This window comes from Arachis ipaensis, chromosome B9, assembly GCF_059453495.1.
Source record: "Arachis ipaensis isolate K30076 ecotype BB chromosome B9, ASM5945349v1, whole genome shotgun sequence".
Lineage (NCBI taxonomy): Eukaryota > Viridiplantae > Streptophyta > Magnoliopsida > Fabales > Fabaceae > Arachis > Arachis ipaensis.
Window position 1 is genome coordinate 2,862,138 of NC_142444.1, and position 13,178 is coordinate 2,875,315.

The 13,178-nt window shown below is 30.0% G+C and overlaps 1 pseudogene across 1 annotated transcript; it reads left to right on the forward strand.

Moving 5' to 3' along the window:
- Nucleotides 1-5,993: 5,993 nt before the first annotated feature.
- On the forward strand, nt 5,994-9,662 carry LOC107619454 (receptor-like protein EIX2; annotated as a pseudogene). The gene is made up of 2 exons (XR_015899166.1): nt 5,994-8,642; nt 8,744-9,662. The product of XR_015899166.1 is annotated as a receptor-like protein EIX2 (transcript).
- Nucleotides 9,663-13,178: the final 3,516 nt, after the last annotated feature.

Sequence of the window (13,178 nt, forward strand, 5' to 3'; positions counted from 1 at the left end):
TATTAATATCTATCTTATACAAATTTAAGTCACAAGAAAAATGAACTTAACGCAAATTTAAGTCATAAAAATTAATTATTTTTTAGTTATATTTGGGTGTATTATTTTTTGTTTGGACTAAGAATACTATAATACAACAAACTACTACTACCATATCAAGTATTATTATTAGAAAAATTTTACATGATGAAATTTTTTCTATTTTACAAGTATGGTCAAACATATTAAAAATATTAATTAGTCAAAGAAAAATATTTTTTAAATATTAATTTGCAAAAAATTATAGTATTTTTTTAATTAATTTTGTTTAAAAATAATGAAGCCTTGGTATTATATATATAAATGCATTATGATTTTTTTTTCATTAGAACGATTTTTATTTTTTTTCATTTTTTTTCATAAAACTCTTAAAAAATCATTAAAAAAAAAAACAAATTAAACAAAAAGACGAAGAAAAAACACAAAGTTACTATAAGAATGCCAAATTTCAACAAAGTGTCTTCAATAATGGTGGTTATAATTGATTAAACTATAGGAATGCAAATTTTCATTTACATTCAGAGTTACTCTTCTTTAATAATTTTTTTAACAAAATATAAAGATAATTAATATATAAATTTTTATTATTATGCATATATCATATTAAAAGATATATAATAATTATTGTTATGCATATATATACCAACAAAAAGTCGACGTCAATTATCTTAAATTTTTTTCCTAATTATGATAATGATTTTAATAAATCGTATTATTGTCTAATAGATAAACTCAATATGTCTTCTTCGTTTGATCTTTAATTTCTAAGTTACTTCTTAATTTAAATAATAATTTTAACATTATCTAAATCATGATTAATGTGAAAATTCTTCTAACAATGTCTATCATATTAATTTATCAAATAATGACAATTTTAAAACTGATAATATACTACATTTAATTTTTTTATTTCGATTAAAAATGTATTGTTACCTAAATTATATGTTTAGTGTAATTTTCGTAGTCATAGAAACTTGAACGAATAAAATTTGAATGATTTTTGTGGTTATACCAATAAAATCTAATGTGTTTTTTTTTTTTCGTTTTTGTAGGTAAAAAAAGGTGAACATTAATTTTTTTTATTTTTTATTAAAATACAATTATATACATATCAGATGAATATAATAAATATCGTATTTAAAATATATTTTACAACAATTTAATAAAATGTTCGTATTTTATAGAATAGATGTGTATGTTCACCAATCATTTTAATCATCTTTATTCTCCCCACTTAGTCCCCAATTACGATTACAATAAAGATAATAATTTTTTTTGGACCCACGCCAAAATTGAAAGGATGGGTTCCTCTTAGGGGTGTGCATGGGCCGGGTGAAACCGGGTTTGATATGACCCAGACCTGGCCCGAAATATATACCGGGCCTATTTGTTAGACCCGAACCCGACTTTAGACCCGATGAAACCTATACACTTTTGGGCCACGATTATACCGGGTAAAAACCGGGTGAAAACCGGGCCGTTAACATTATATTACCTTGATATTCTTGTAAGTTAGCATGTAAAAATATTCAAATTTCCAAGACTCCAACCATTATTTGACATGGTAAAATTCACTTAGAAAAATATAATAAGAAGTAACTCTTCTCTAAAATTAAAGTATAACCATAATCAATACTAATATTGCCTAATAACACCAAATATTTAAATCAATACAAATAACATAAAATTATGCATTATTCTAAAGTCTTATGCATTTTAAGCATAAAACATTAACTTATAGTCTTATATATAATGACTAATAACACAAATATTAAAGTTTACAATACTTAAATTTCACATAATAATAGCCATCATCCATCACTAATAACACAAAATATTAATTGTGTATGATGACCGGGTCACCGGGCCGATTTCGGGTGACCCGAGCTATGGCCCGGACCCGACCCGAAATAATGACCGGATCTACTTTTGAGACCCATACCCGGCCCTAGACCCGATGAAATCACATCAAATTAGCCCCTAAAGTGTTCGGGACCGGACCAAATTTTCGGGCCGGGCCGGGCCATGCACACCCCTAGTTCCTCTTACAATAAAGATGAAAAAGAATTGTTTTCTTATTAATTAAGTGCTGAATTATTCCCTTCTTATGTCCATTGTACTCATTACTTCATCACCATCATAGACACATGTCATTTTCACTTTATCACCAAAGATATATATATATATATATATATATATATATATATATATATATATATATTTGGTGACTGAATTTAGTTTTATATACGATTACAACGATTAAATTGAATATTAAATTTATTATTATTTATTAACTATTATAATATCTTTTTTAACGTTATTATAAGTTGTTGTAGGTAAGACAGTAAAGATAGTCGAAAAAAATTAGGGAAAAGAATTAAGAGATTTATAAACATCTATAAATTCAGTCCCTACATACCTCTTAATTCGTGAAAAAAAATCCAAAATTTAAACATTATTTGTCGCTTTTTTGCAGGCTCAATTAATTATATTAACTATGTTAAATTATTAATATTTTTTGGAGTGCGTGAAAGATTAATATAAAAAAATTTATTAAATTTTTTAAAAATAAATTATTAAAATAATATTTAAAAATTTAATTATCACCATGAGAACATAGTGAAATGGCAATGCTCCTATAGAAGCATGTAACAAGAGAACACCGTTTATGCTATTAGTCTAGAGATGTGGTTAGTGTCCCTTTTTTATTTATGACATAAAGATTAATTATACATAATTAAGTTGTTATATAAAATAGGTATGTGGACCTAACTTTTTTCAGTGTAATATTTATTTGGTAATTTGTAGACATTGATAATTTGATTTTATTGAAAAAAAATTGAATAAGTCATTCTAAAGAAATATTACAAAAAAAAAGTCATACTAAAAAAATATTTTTACATAGTTCTTTTTTTATAAAAATTTTGTATTGCAAGACCAACCTAAAATTTTAAATTAGCATGAAATAAGAAGGACATGATGACTGTGATTCAACCAAAAAAAATTTATTTAAATATTATGAGTAATAGGCTATGATTATTGATACAATTGTATAATATATTTAGAATTTGTTGCAATTTCTTCAATAAAATTAGACAAATTCTTATATTATTTGAAAGTTATTTATAAATATTCACAAAATTTAATTATGATTTGGCAGAAACTTATAACTAGTATTGAAACTTTAGATATTTTGTTCATAAAAGCATTACTTCCATATAATAAATAATCTATTCTGATTCTTAACAATTTAAATTATAAAATAAAAATGTACAAATGTGTTTTGAATTATTCAACAATTATTAGAGAATATAATTTTTTTTTAGACATAACTACATAAGGAATTCATAATAAAAAATATAATTTGGACCCAAAAGACTCTAGTCCAATCTAGATAAGCTTGAATGCTTTATCTTTGAGAGTTGTTTGCCAATTATCCTTTTTTTTACAAAAAGAAATAAAAATAAAATATTATATTATATTGATATTAATATACTTTGCATCTCTTTTATGAGATCTTTATACTTTATTATATACTTTGTTTTATAAACCAAACTGATATACACATAATTTTTTAAGCAACCATTTTAACTATTAACCAAACAATATATATATATTGCTCAATTTTTTTCTTGACTATTATATTGCTTTCTTTTTTGACAAATTGGTCAGTCAAGTTAATAAGATAACGTTTATTTCACGCAATTATATAATAAGTTGTCATCGATTAAGCACATACAATAATTTCCTATGAAGACAAAATTTCCACAATTTCTAAGACACGAGAGGTATTGTGAAGTCAACAATCACTTTATTAACTTTCACTAACAATTAGTCATTGACCGAATTTCTACGTTTGAATTGATCATTTAGCATCAGTTTAATTTCCTTATACACGCGACTTTGAAATAATTAACATATGCAACATCAAAAATTGTTCTATTCACAAGATCAGTGCCAAATTGAGTTACGATATTTCATATTGGTGCTGCCTTTTCTTTTACATTGTACCTTTTATTTTTTAATATAAAAATAATTTTGATAACAATATAATAAACATGTAATATTTTAAAAAAAGGAAGGTGAATGTAGCCTTTAGAGCTATACACTTTTGTTAATGTTGCAAGTGTGAGAAATGTTGAAGTTAGTCCCACATCAAAGAAAGCATGGAAGAGTGAGGAGTTTATAAGATGAGAGACCTATTAACTTACTACTATCTTAAGGTTTTGAGTTGGATGTGGTGTCTTTCTCATCTTATGTTCTCTTACTTGATTCCTTACTTGATTCCTCCCCGAATTCTCTCCGTATAAGATGAGAGACCTATTAACTTAGCCTGACTAATTCAACCAAATCCTAACGATTTTAAGGTGTACAAAATAGCTTTTTTTTTTTTTTTCCTTTGTTTTCTAATCTAGTATGAAAGATATAAATATTTTTTGACTCCTAAATTATTGTAGCTATCAATTTTATATGAATAGAAATATTTTTTGGTTTTATGCCGAAACTATAATATAATATGAGAAAATGAGGTTGCTTAAGATCATTGTTTTATGTATAAGAAATTGGATAAAAAAACAGTTTTCGGTTTCATTTAATTTCGACATCAGCTCTTATCTTTCACCTTTTGAAAATTAATTCATTTTCTTTAATTTGTTCTAAATATATTTTATTTAAGTAAATGCTAATGATAGTTTATTCCAATGTTAATCTCCCTAAAGGTATATATATATCAATAAAAATAAATTTCAAAAGCTTCATCTACACTCATATTTTTCTTTCAATAAAATTCATACATTTATTTTTATTTTTATATAAAATTAATAATAATTAAAAATTATTAAATAATACCTTAATTAAATTTATTAAATTATCTAATAATTATCTATTAATTTTATATAAAATAAAATTATGAGACTTTCTACCAAAACAGACAATCAATTAAATGAATTAACGTTTATTTCACGTAATTCATATAATAGGCTAAGCTAACTCAATAAGTCATCCATTAAGCACAAACAATAATACCGTGTGATGAAAAAATTTCCACAATTTCTAAGACATGGCCAGAGTATTGTCAAATGTCAAGTCAATAATCACCTTATTTTCTTTCACTAACAATTAGTCAGTGAGCATATTTTCACGTTTGAAACTTTGAATTGATCATTAGGGACTTTGAAATAATTAACATATGCAACGTCAAAAATTGTTCTATAGTCATAAGATCAGTGCCAAGTTGAGTTACGATATTTATTTATTTATTACATTGTACCTTTTATCTTTTAATATGAAAATAATTTTTGATAAAAATATAATAAATATGTAATATTTTTAAAGAAAGAAGGTGTATGTAGTCTTTAAAATTATACACTTTAAGATGTACAAAAAAATTTTACAAAATATTTTTTTTCTTTTTCTTTAATCTAATATGAAAGATATAAATATTTCTTGACTCCTAAATTATTGTAGCTATCAATTTTTTGTGAATGGAAATATTTTTTGGTTTTATGATGAAACTATAATATGAAAAAATGAGATTGCTTAAGATCATTGTTTAAATTTTATATATAAAAAAATGGATAAAAAAAATAAAGTAATTTTCGGTTCCATTCAATTTCGACATCAGCTCTTATCTTTCACCTTTTGAATTTTTTTTTTAATTTGGTCTAAATATATTTGATTTAAGTAAATGCTAATGATAATAAAATTTATATGTAATAAAAAATTAATTGAGAATAAAAAATAATATATATATAACCAATTATCAAATCAATTATTATATAATCAACATGCCTAGTAGCACATACTCTTTTGAATAACATATAGACATTAATATTACGATGGCTATGGAAATACTACAAGAAAATAAGTGAATTTCCCATATTGCCCTCTGTTCCACTAATACTTATAAATTCCCAGTTTCCCACCATCCATTACCAAAACTCCAAAACATATCTTGTTGTGCAACCAATAATATGGCTACTTTCTCTACCAACCAAATTACAATCATTCTTTTTTGTTTACTATCTACAATCATCTTTAACTCATCATCACTAGTTATGTGTAATTCCATGATGGTTCATTGTGATGAGAAGGATGAGAGCACATTGCTCAAGTTTAAACATGAAGTCACAGATCCTTCTGGAGTACTCTCATCTTGGTCTTCTGATGAAGAAAAAGATTGTTGTCAATGGAGAGGAGTTCATTGTGATAACATCACACACAGAGTTACAGAGCTTCATCTCCCTTGTGATACAATCCAATCTGATGAAATTCTTGATCAAGATAATGAGAAATGGCACTGTCTAACAGGTGAATTCGACATGTCTTCTTTGTTTGATCTTGAATTTCTGAGTTACTTGGATTTGAGTAACAATGATTTCAAGACCATCAAATATGATTTCAATTCTATTCATAACAACAAGACATGTAATGACTCCTCCAACATTCATTATCTTGATTTAGCATATAACTATCATCTTTTCAGTGATTATAATAATATGCTACATCAGATTTCTCATCTTTCCTCTTTGAAATTTCTGGACCTTAGTGGTATTGATCTTTACAAAGAAACCGATTGGCTTCAATCACTGACCTCACTTTCTTCACTTTCAGAGTTACACTTAGATGATTGCAGTCTTAAAGATATAAATCCATCTCTTCAGTATGCTAATTTGACTTCACTTAAGGTTCTTAGTCTTGTTTCCAATGACTTCTCATCAATCTTGCCTTCTTGGTTATTCAATCTTAGTCACATCTCATATATCGACATTTCTAAAACCTCCATGCATGGCCAACTGCCTCAAACACTACCAAAGTTTCATCAAAGCATTGAATCATTGTATTTGAATGACAATGATCTCGATGGTCCCATTCCGGATTGGTTGGGCCAACTTGATCAACTGCAAGTACTTGCACTTTCTCATAATTCTTTCTGTGGTCCAATCTCAACAATTTTGGAAAACTTACCACCCTTATTGATTGAATTGCGTCTCCACTCAAATTTCTTTACAGGAACTGTCTCAGATAAAAATTTCCATTTGCTTTCCAAGTTAAAGATTTTGGGTTTAGGCTCAGAATCCTTAATCTTTGACTTTGATCCTAAATGGAACCCTCCTTTTCAACTTCATGTTTTAGCACTGGAATACCCTGGTCTCAAATTTCCATCATGGATATATACACAAACTTCTCTAAAAGTTCTGTACATTGGGAACTCCAGAACTTCATTCCAACCTCTTGGCAAGTTCTGGAAGTTCACTGCTCAACTTGAAGTTTTGAACTTAATAAACAATTCCATCAGTGCTGATATGTCAAACGTGTTACTTGATTCCAAACATGTAATGATGCTATCGAATAACTTGAGTGGCAGTGTGCCTCGAGTGTCACCAAAAGTGACTCATTTGGATTTGTCTTATAACAATTTATCTGATATCTCTCCTTTCTTATGTCAAAAGATGAAGGAAAAAGGGAATTTAGAGACTTTGTTCATATCTGATAATGCATTATCCGGAGAAATTCCAAATTGTTGGATGAATTGGAGGTCATTATTTCAAGTTAACTTGAGGAGCAATAATTTGAGAGGTGAAATTCCTCACTCAATAGGGTCATTGTCTAGACTAATCTTTCTGGATTTGGAAGAAAATAATTTGTCTGGAGAGATACCTTTGTCCTTAAAAGGTTGTAAAAATCTTCGATATCTTAGTCTAGGCAAAAATGCATTTTCTGGAGTTATACCAATTTGGATCAGTAAGAGAATAAAAATATTTCAATTGGGATCTAATCAATTCAGTGGAAATATCTCAAATGAAATATGTCGATTTTATTCTCTCAAGATATTGGATCTTTCAGATAACAGATTATCAGGGCGAATACCCATATGTATGCACAATATGACAAGCATGATTTCTCCATATGCTTCAATGGATGTGTTCATGGTTCCTAGCTACTCAAAATATAGCAGAAGAAGTGTCACTTATTTATATTTGAACCTAGTTACAAAACACATGGTATTGTCTTATCTACATTCAATATACCTCATTGATCTTTCAAGCAATGATCTCTCTGGAACAATACCATCAGAGTTATTTATGCTCACTAGATTGCAATCTTTAAATCTGTCCCACAATCAATTAATGGGATCAATTCACATGATATTGGCACCTTGACACTGCTGGAATCTCTTGATCTTTCAAACAACTTATTTTCAGGACAAATTCCTCAGTCCATGTCTGGTATGTCTTTTCTTGAAGTCTTGAATCTCTCATGCAACAATTTTGAAGGCAAAATCCCATTGGGAACACAACTTGAGGGTTTCACAAACCTTAGTTATGCTGGAAATCCAAAACTTTGTGGACCTCCACTCACAAAACTTTGCCCACAAGATGAGAAACTACCGAACGAAAAACAGAAGAGAGAAGAAGATGATGATGATGATAGCTCTGAAGTACGTTCATGGTTTTTTATGGGCTTGGGAATTGGATTTGCCACAAGCTTTTGGGGAGTATTGGGTGCTATTCTTTTCAACAGAAAATTCAGACATGGTTATTTCAGATTTCTAAATATATCCTATGACATTCTGATCCGCTGAATTATCATAAGCTTCCATAGTAAGTAGAGGAACAAATTTTGCTTTGCTTTTATTATTTCAGCTTCATATATGCTTCTAATATGAAAATGAAAACAATTAAGCTTTTATACTGGTATGCAGGTCCTTATTGGAGTGAATATTGCTTTGGCTAAGCTATTTGATCATCACCAAGAAGCTCCACAGGTGAATTACTTTGATTAGATGTAATTGCACTTTTTTATTTTTTTTTTTTACAAGTTCTGTAAAATATGTTTGAAGATGTGTGCTTTGTTACATGACTGGGAACATGCCATGTTATTTATTACCCCTTGCCTTCAAGTTTTTTTGTGGAAGATATGGTCATATGGCTCTCATACTTTCATCGTTTTGATCCGAATTATCAAGAATCTTCATCAACTCCTTTAGCTCTTCCTCCTCCACCATCATTCCACACTCCTACTGCATATTTTACAACACCTTCAACTTTTTCTGACTCGATATGGCTCCCTGACACTGGTGCTAGTCACCATGTCATAGCCGATCCAAATCATTTAATTGCCTCATCAGAATATAATGGAAATGAACAAATCATCTAAGGTAATGGGACAGGTAGTTCTATTGCAAATTATGGACATTCAATTCTTGTTAATCTTGATACTAACTAGAATTTTATTTTATCTTCTATCTTGCATTCACCAGATATAAATCAGAATCTTATCAGTCTTCATAAATTTGCTGTGGATAATAAGTGTTTCTTCGAATTTCATGCTAACAAATGTTTGGTTAAATCTCAGGACACCAAGGAGATTCTTCTTCAAGGAACTCCTAGGCATGGTGTTTATCAATTTTATAGAGTTGCTGTGCTGCGTTCTATTTGTGATAGTGCTGCTAAGAATGTTTCTTTTTCTGTGAATAATGCCCCTAAAGCCTTCACAGCACAAATTAATTCTTATGCTTTATAACATGATAGGCTTGGCCATTGTGCCACTAATACTGTAATCAATGTAATGAGACAATGTAACTTGACAATGCCATCTAAAATTTCAAATTCAAGTTTGTGTGAATTTTGCTGTTCTGCTAAAATACATTTGCTTCCTTTTTCTCTTGATTCTTACAATTTTAATGCTCCTTTAGATATGATGTATTCTGATTTATGGGGTCAGCACCCATTACATCTTATAATGGTTTCAACTTTCAATTATTATGTTTCCTTTATTGATGGTTTCACAAGATATACATGTGTGTACCTTTTACAAACTAAATCTCAAACTTTTCAAGCTTTTTACAGTTTAAACTTTAAAGCAAATATTGAGAACCACACTGGATTGAGAATCAAAGCCTTTCAAACTGACCATGGAAGGGAATATTTGTCCAAACAATTCACTGAGTATCTTGCTGTCCAAGGTATTTCTTATAGATTCTCTTGCGCATACACGCATCAGCAAAATGGGCGTGCTGAGCGCAAGCATAGGCACATCACTGAAACAGGCCTTGCTATGCTACAACAGATAACTCAACTCCTCTTTCTGTTACTAACACGTCTAATTCCCTTAGTTCTACATCAGAGGATTCTTTTTCCACTCTTTCTAATTACACACTGCACCTATTCCTGTGACATCTTTAGCTACTAATCATCCTCACACAACCTTACACACCAATAGCATCCCCATCACTGGTATGGAAATTCAATTTGGTAGTGCTCCTAAAATAAGACTTTCTACTAATCATCACCCTATGCAAACTTGGTCCAAGAGTGGCATATCTAAACCAAAAATCTTTGCTGCCCAAATTAATCAAAACCTGGATTTAATAAATAATGTACTCTCTTCTATTAATCAGGCTCTTCAATCACCTCATTGGCATACAGTCATGCTGGAAGAATTGAATGCTTTACATCACACAAAAACATGGACTCTAGAACCTCCTTCTCCTATAGCTAAAGTCATCGGCTGTAGGTGGATTTTTGCTATAAAACGACAACCAAATGGTCAGATTGTTAAATATAAAGCACCTTTGGTAGCTAAAGGGAATCATCAGGTTGAAGGAATTGATTATGATCAAGTCTTTGCACCAGTAATCAAGCTTTCAACCATAAGAATTGTACTGATGATTGCTCTCAAGTTTCATTGGTAGATTTGACAATTTGACTTCAACAATGCTTTTTTAAATGGAGACCTGAATGAAGTTGTTTTTATGAAACAACCCCCTGGATTTCAACAAGGTGAATCTGATTATGTATGCAGGTTGCACAAATCTCTTTATGGCTTGAAACAAGCACCGCGTGCATGGTTTGTCAAATTGTCTTCTACTTTAGCTTCTTTTGGTTTCATCAAAGCGAGGTCAGACCGTTCTTTGTTTATTAAGAAAGACAAGACTCTTACTATCTATATTCTTGTGTATGTTGATGATATCTTGATCACTGGGAACAATCTGTTAATGTTGCAAGTGTGAGGAGTGTTGAAATTAGTCCCACATCAAAGAAAACAAAGAAGGGTGAGAAGTTTATAAAATGGGAGACCCATTAATTTAATATTCTAAGGTTTTGAGTTAGATGTGGTGTTATTTTATCTTATGTTTTCTGGTGGCCCAACACAATCCTCATGCTTTTCAGTCCACAACAAATCAACTACATGAATTATTAAAAAGAGTTGGTATGGCAGAGGCTAAAGGTGTACCAACACCTATATTACAAGTCTTAAACTATCTAAACATGGGGATGATACCTTTGATAACCCCACTCTTTATCGTTCTGTTTTAGGCTCCTTGCAGTATGATAGCAAAATATCTTCATTCTGTTAAGTAGTTGTAACAGAATCTGAGTCAGTAAACTAACTTTCCTATATAGCAGCAGTTATAGGAATATAAATACAGATGTACCTCTATGCTAAGTACACAATCTTCGTTATCAATCACACTAAATTTCATTTCGTTTTTCTCTGCTTCTTCTGTAACACTGCTGCATAGTTAGAATTCTATTACCGAGAAAGAACTAGGAAAGAGATGCATAGACATCTATAAATTCAGTCCTTACGCACCTCTTAATTCGTAGAAAAAAAAAAAACACTACGCTTCAAAGTCTAAACATTACTTGTCCCTCTTTTATATAAGCTCAATTAATTATATTGAACATGTTTGAATTATTAGCATTTTTTTGGATATGTAAAAGATTAGTGTAAAAAAGCTTACTAAATTTTTTGAAGTCAAATTATTAAAATAGTACTTAAAAGTTTAATTATTACATCTTTTTTAATATTATTATAAATCATTGTAAAGACTATAAAAAAGTTGAAAGGAAAGAGATGTAATAATAATTCTCAATATGCATGACTAATTCAACTTTATCCTTCAATTATATCATATTACAACAACAACAACAAAGCATTGTCCCACTAAGTGGGGTCAGTTACATGAATCAAACGATGCCATTGTGCTCTGTCATGTATCATGTCTATAGAGAGACCGTTTACATGCAGATCTCGTTTGACCACCTCATGTCATCTTCTTAAGTCTTCCTCTGCCTTTCGCCATTTGTCCATCTTCCATCTCATCCACCCTCCTGACTGAATGTTCTATCGGTCTTCTTCCCACATGTTCAAACCACCTGAGACGCGATTCAACCATCTTTTCCACAATGGGTGCTACTCCAACTCTCTCCTTTGTATCTTCATTCCTTATTTTATCCAATCGCGTATGACCACTCATCCATCTCAACATCTTCATCTCTGCCACACTCAACTTATGTTCGTGCTCCCGTTTAGCCGCCCAACACTCCGTACATAAAGCATAGCCAGTCTTATAGCGGTGCGATAGAATTTACCTTTAAGTTTTAAAGGCACTTTTTTGTCGCATATAAAACCAGATGCACTCCGCCATTTTGACCAACCTGCTTGGATCCTATGATTTACATCTTGTTCAATCTCTCCATTATCCTGTATGATGCACCCAAGATACTTAAAACTTTTAACTTTTCGTAGGATGTTTTCTCCAATCTTCACCTCTATATTGGGGTTTTCCCTTCTCAAACTGAACTTACATTCCATATATTCTGTCTTGCTACGGCTTATGCGCAGACCATACACTTCTAGAGCTTCTCTCCATAACTCCAACTTCTTATTTAGGTCTTCTCTTGACTCTCCCATAAGGACGATATCATCAGCAAAAAACATGCAGATATAAAAATTATGAAACTTTTAACAAAATATAAAGCTAACTAACATAATTCATATAAAAAAATAATCATTATATATTATGCATATATCAATAAGAAGCCGCGGCAATTGTTCCGGTATCCTAAAAACTTAGAGGGTAAAATGAAATCTCAGTTCAATTAGCTAAATTGAGTGGAATAAGTGGCAAACTGGTCAATCAAATTAATTAGATAATCTTTATTACTTCACGCAATTCATATAATAAGCTAAGCTAAGTCATCGATTAAATACACATCACAATAATATTCTCTGATGACAAAATTTCCACAATTTCTAAGACTGAAGTCAACAATCACCTTATTTTCTTTCACTAACAATTAGTCATCAGTGACCATTATTTCCACGTTTGAAACTTTGAATTGATCATT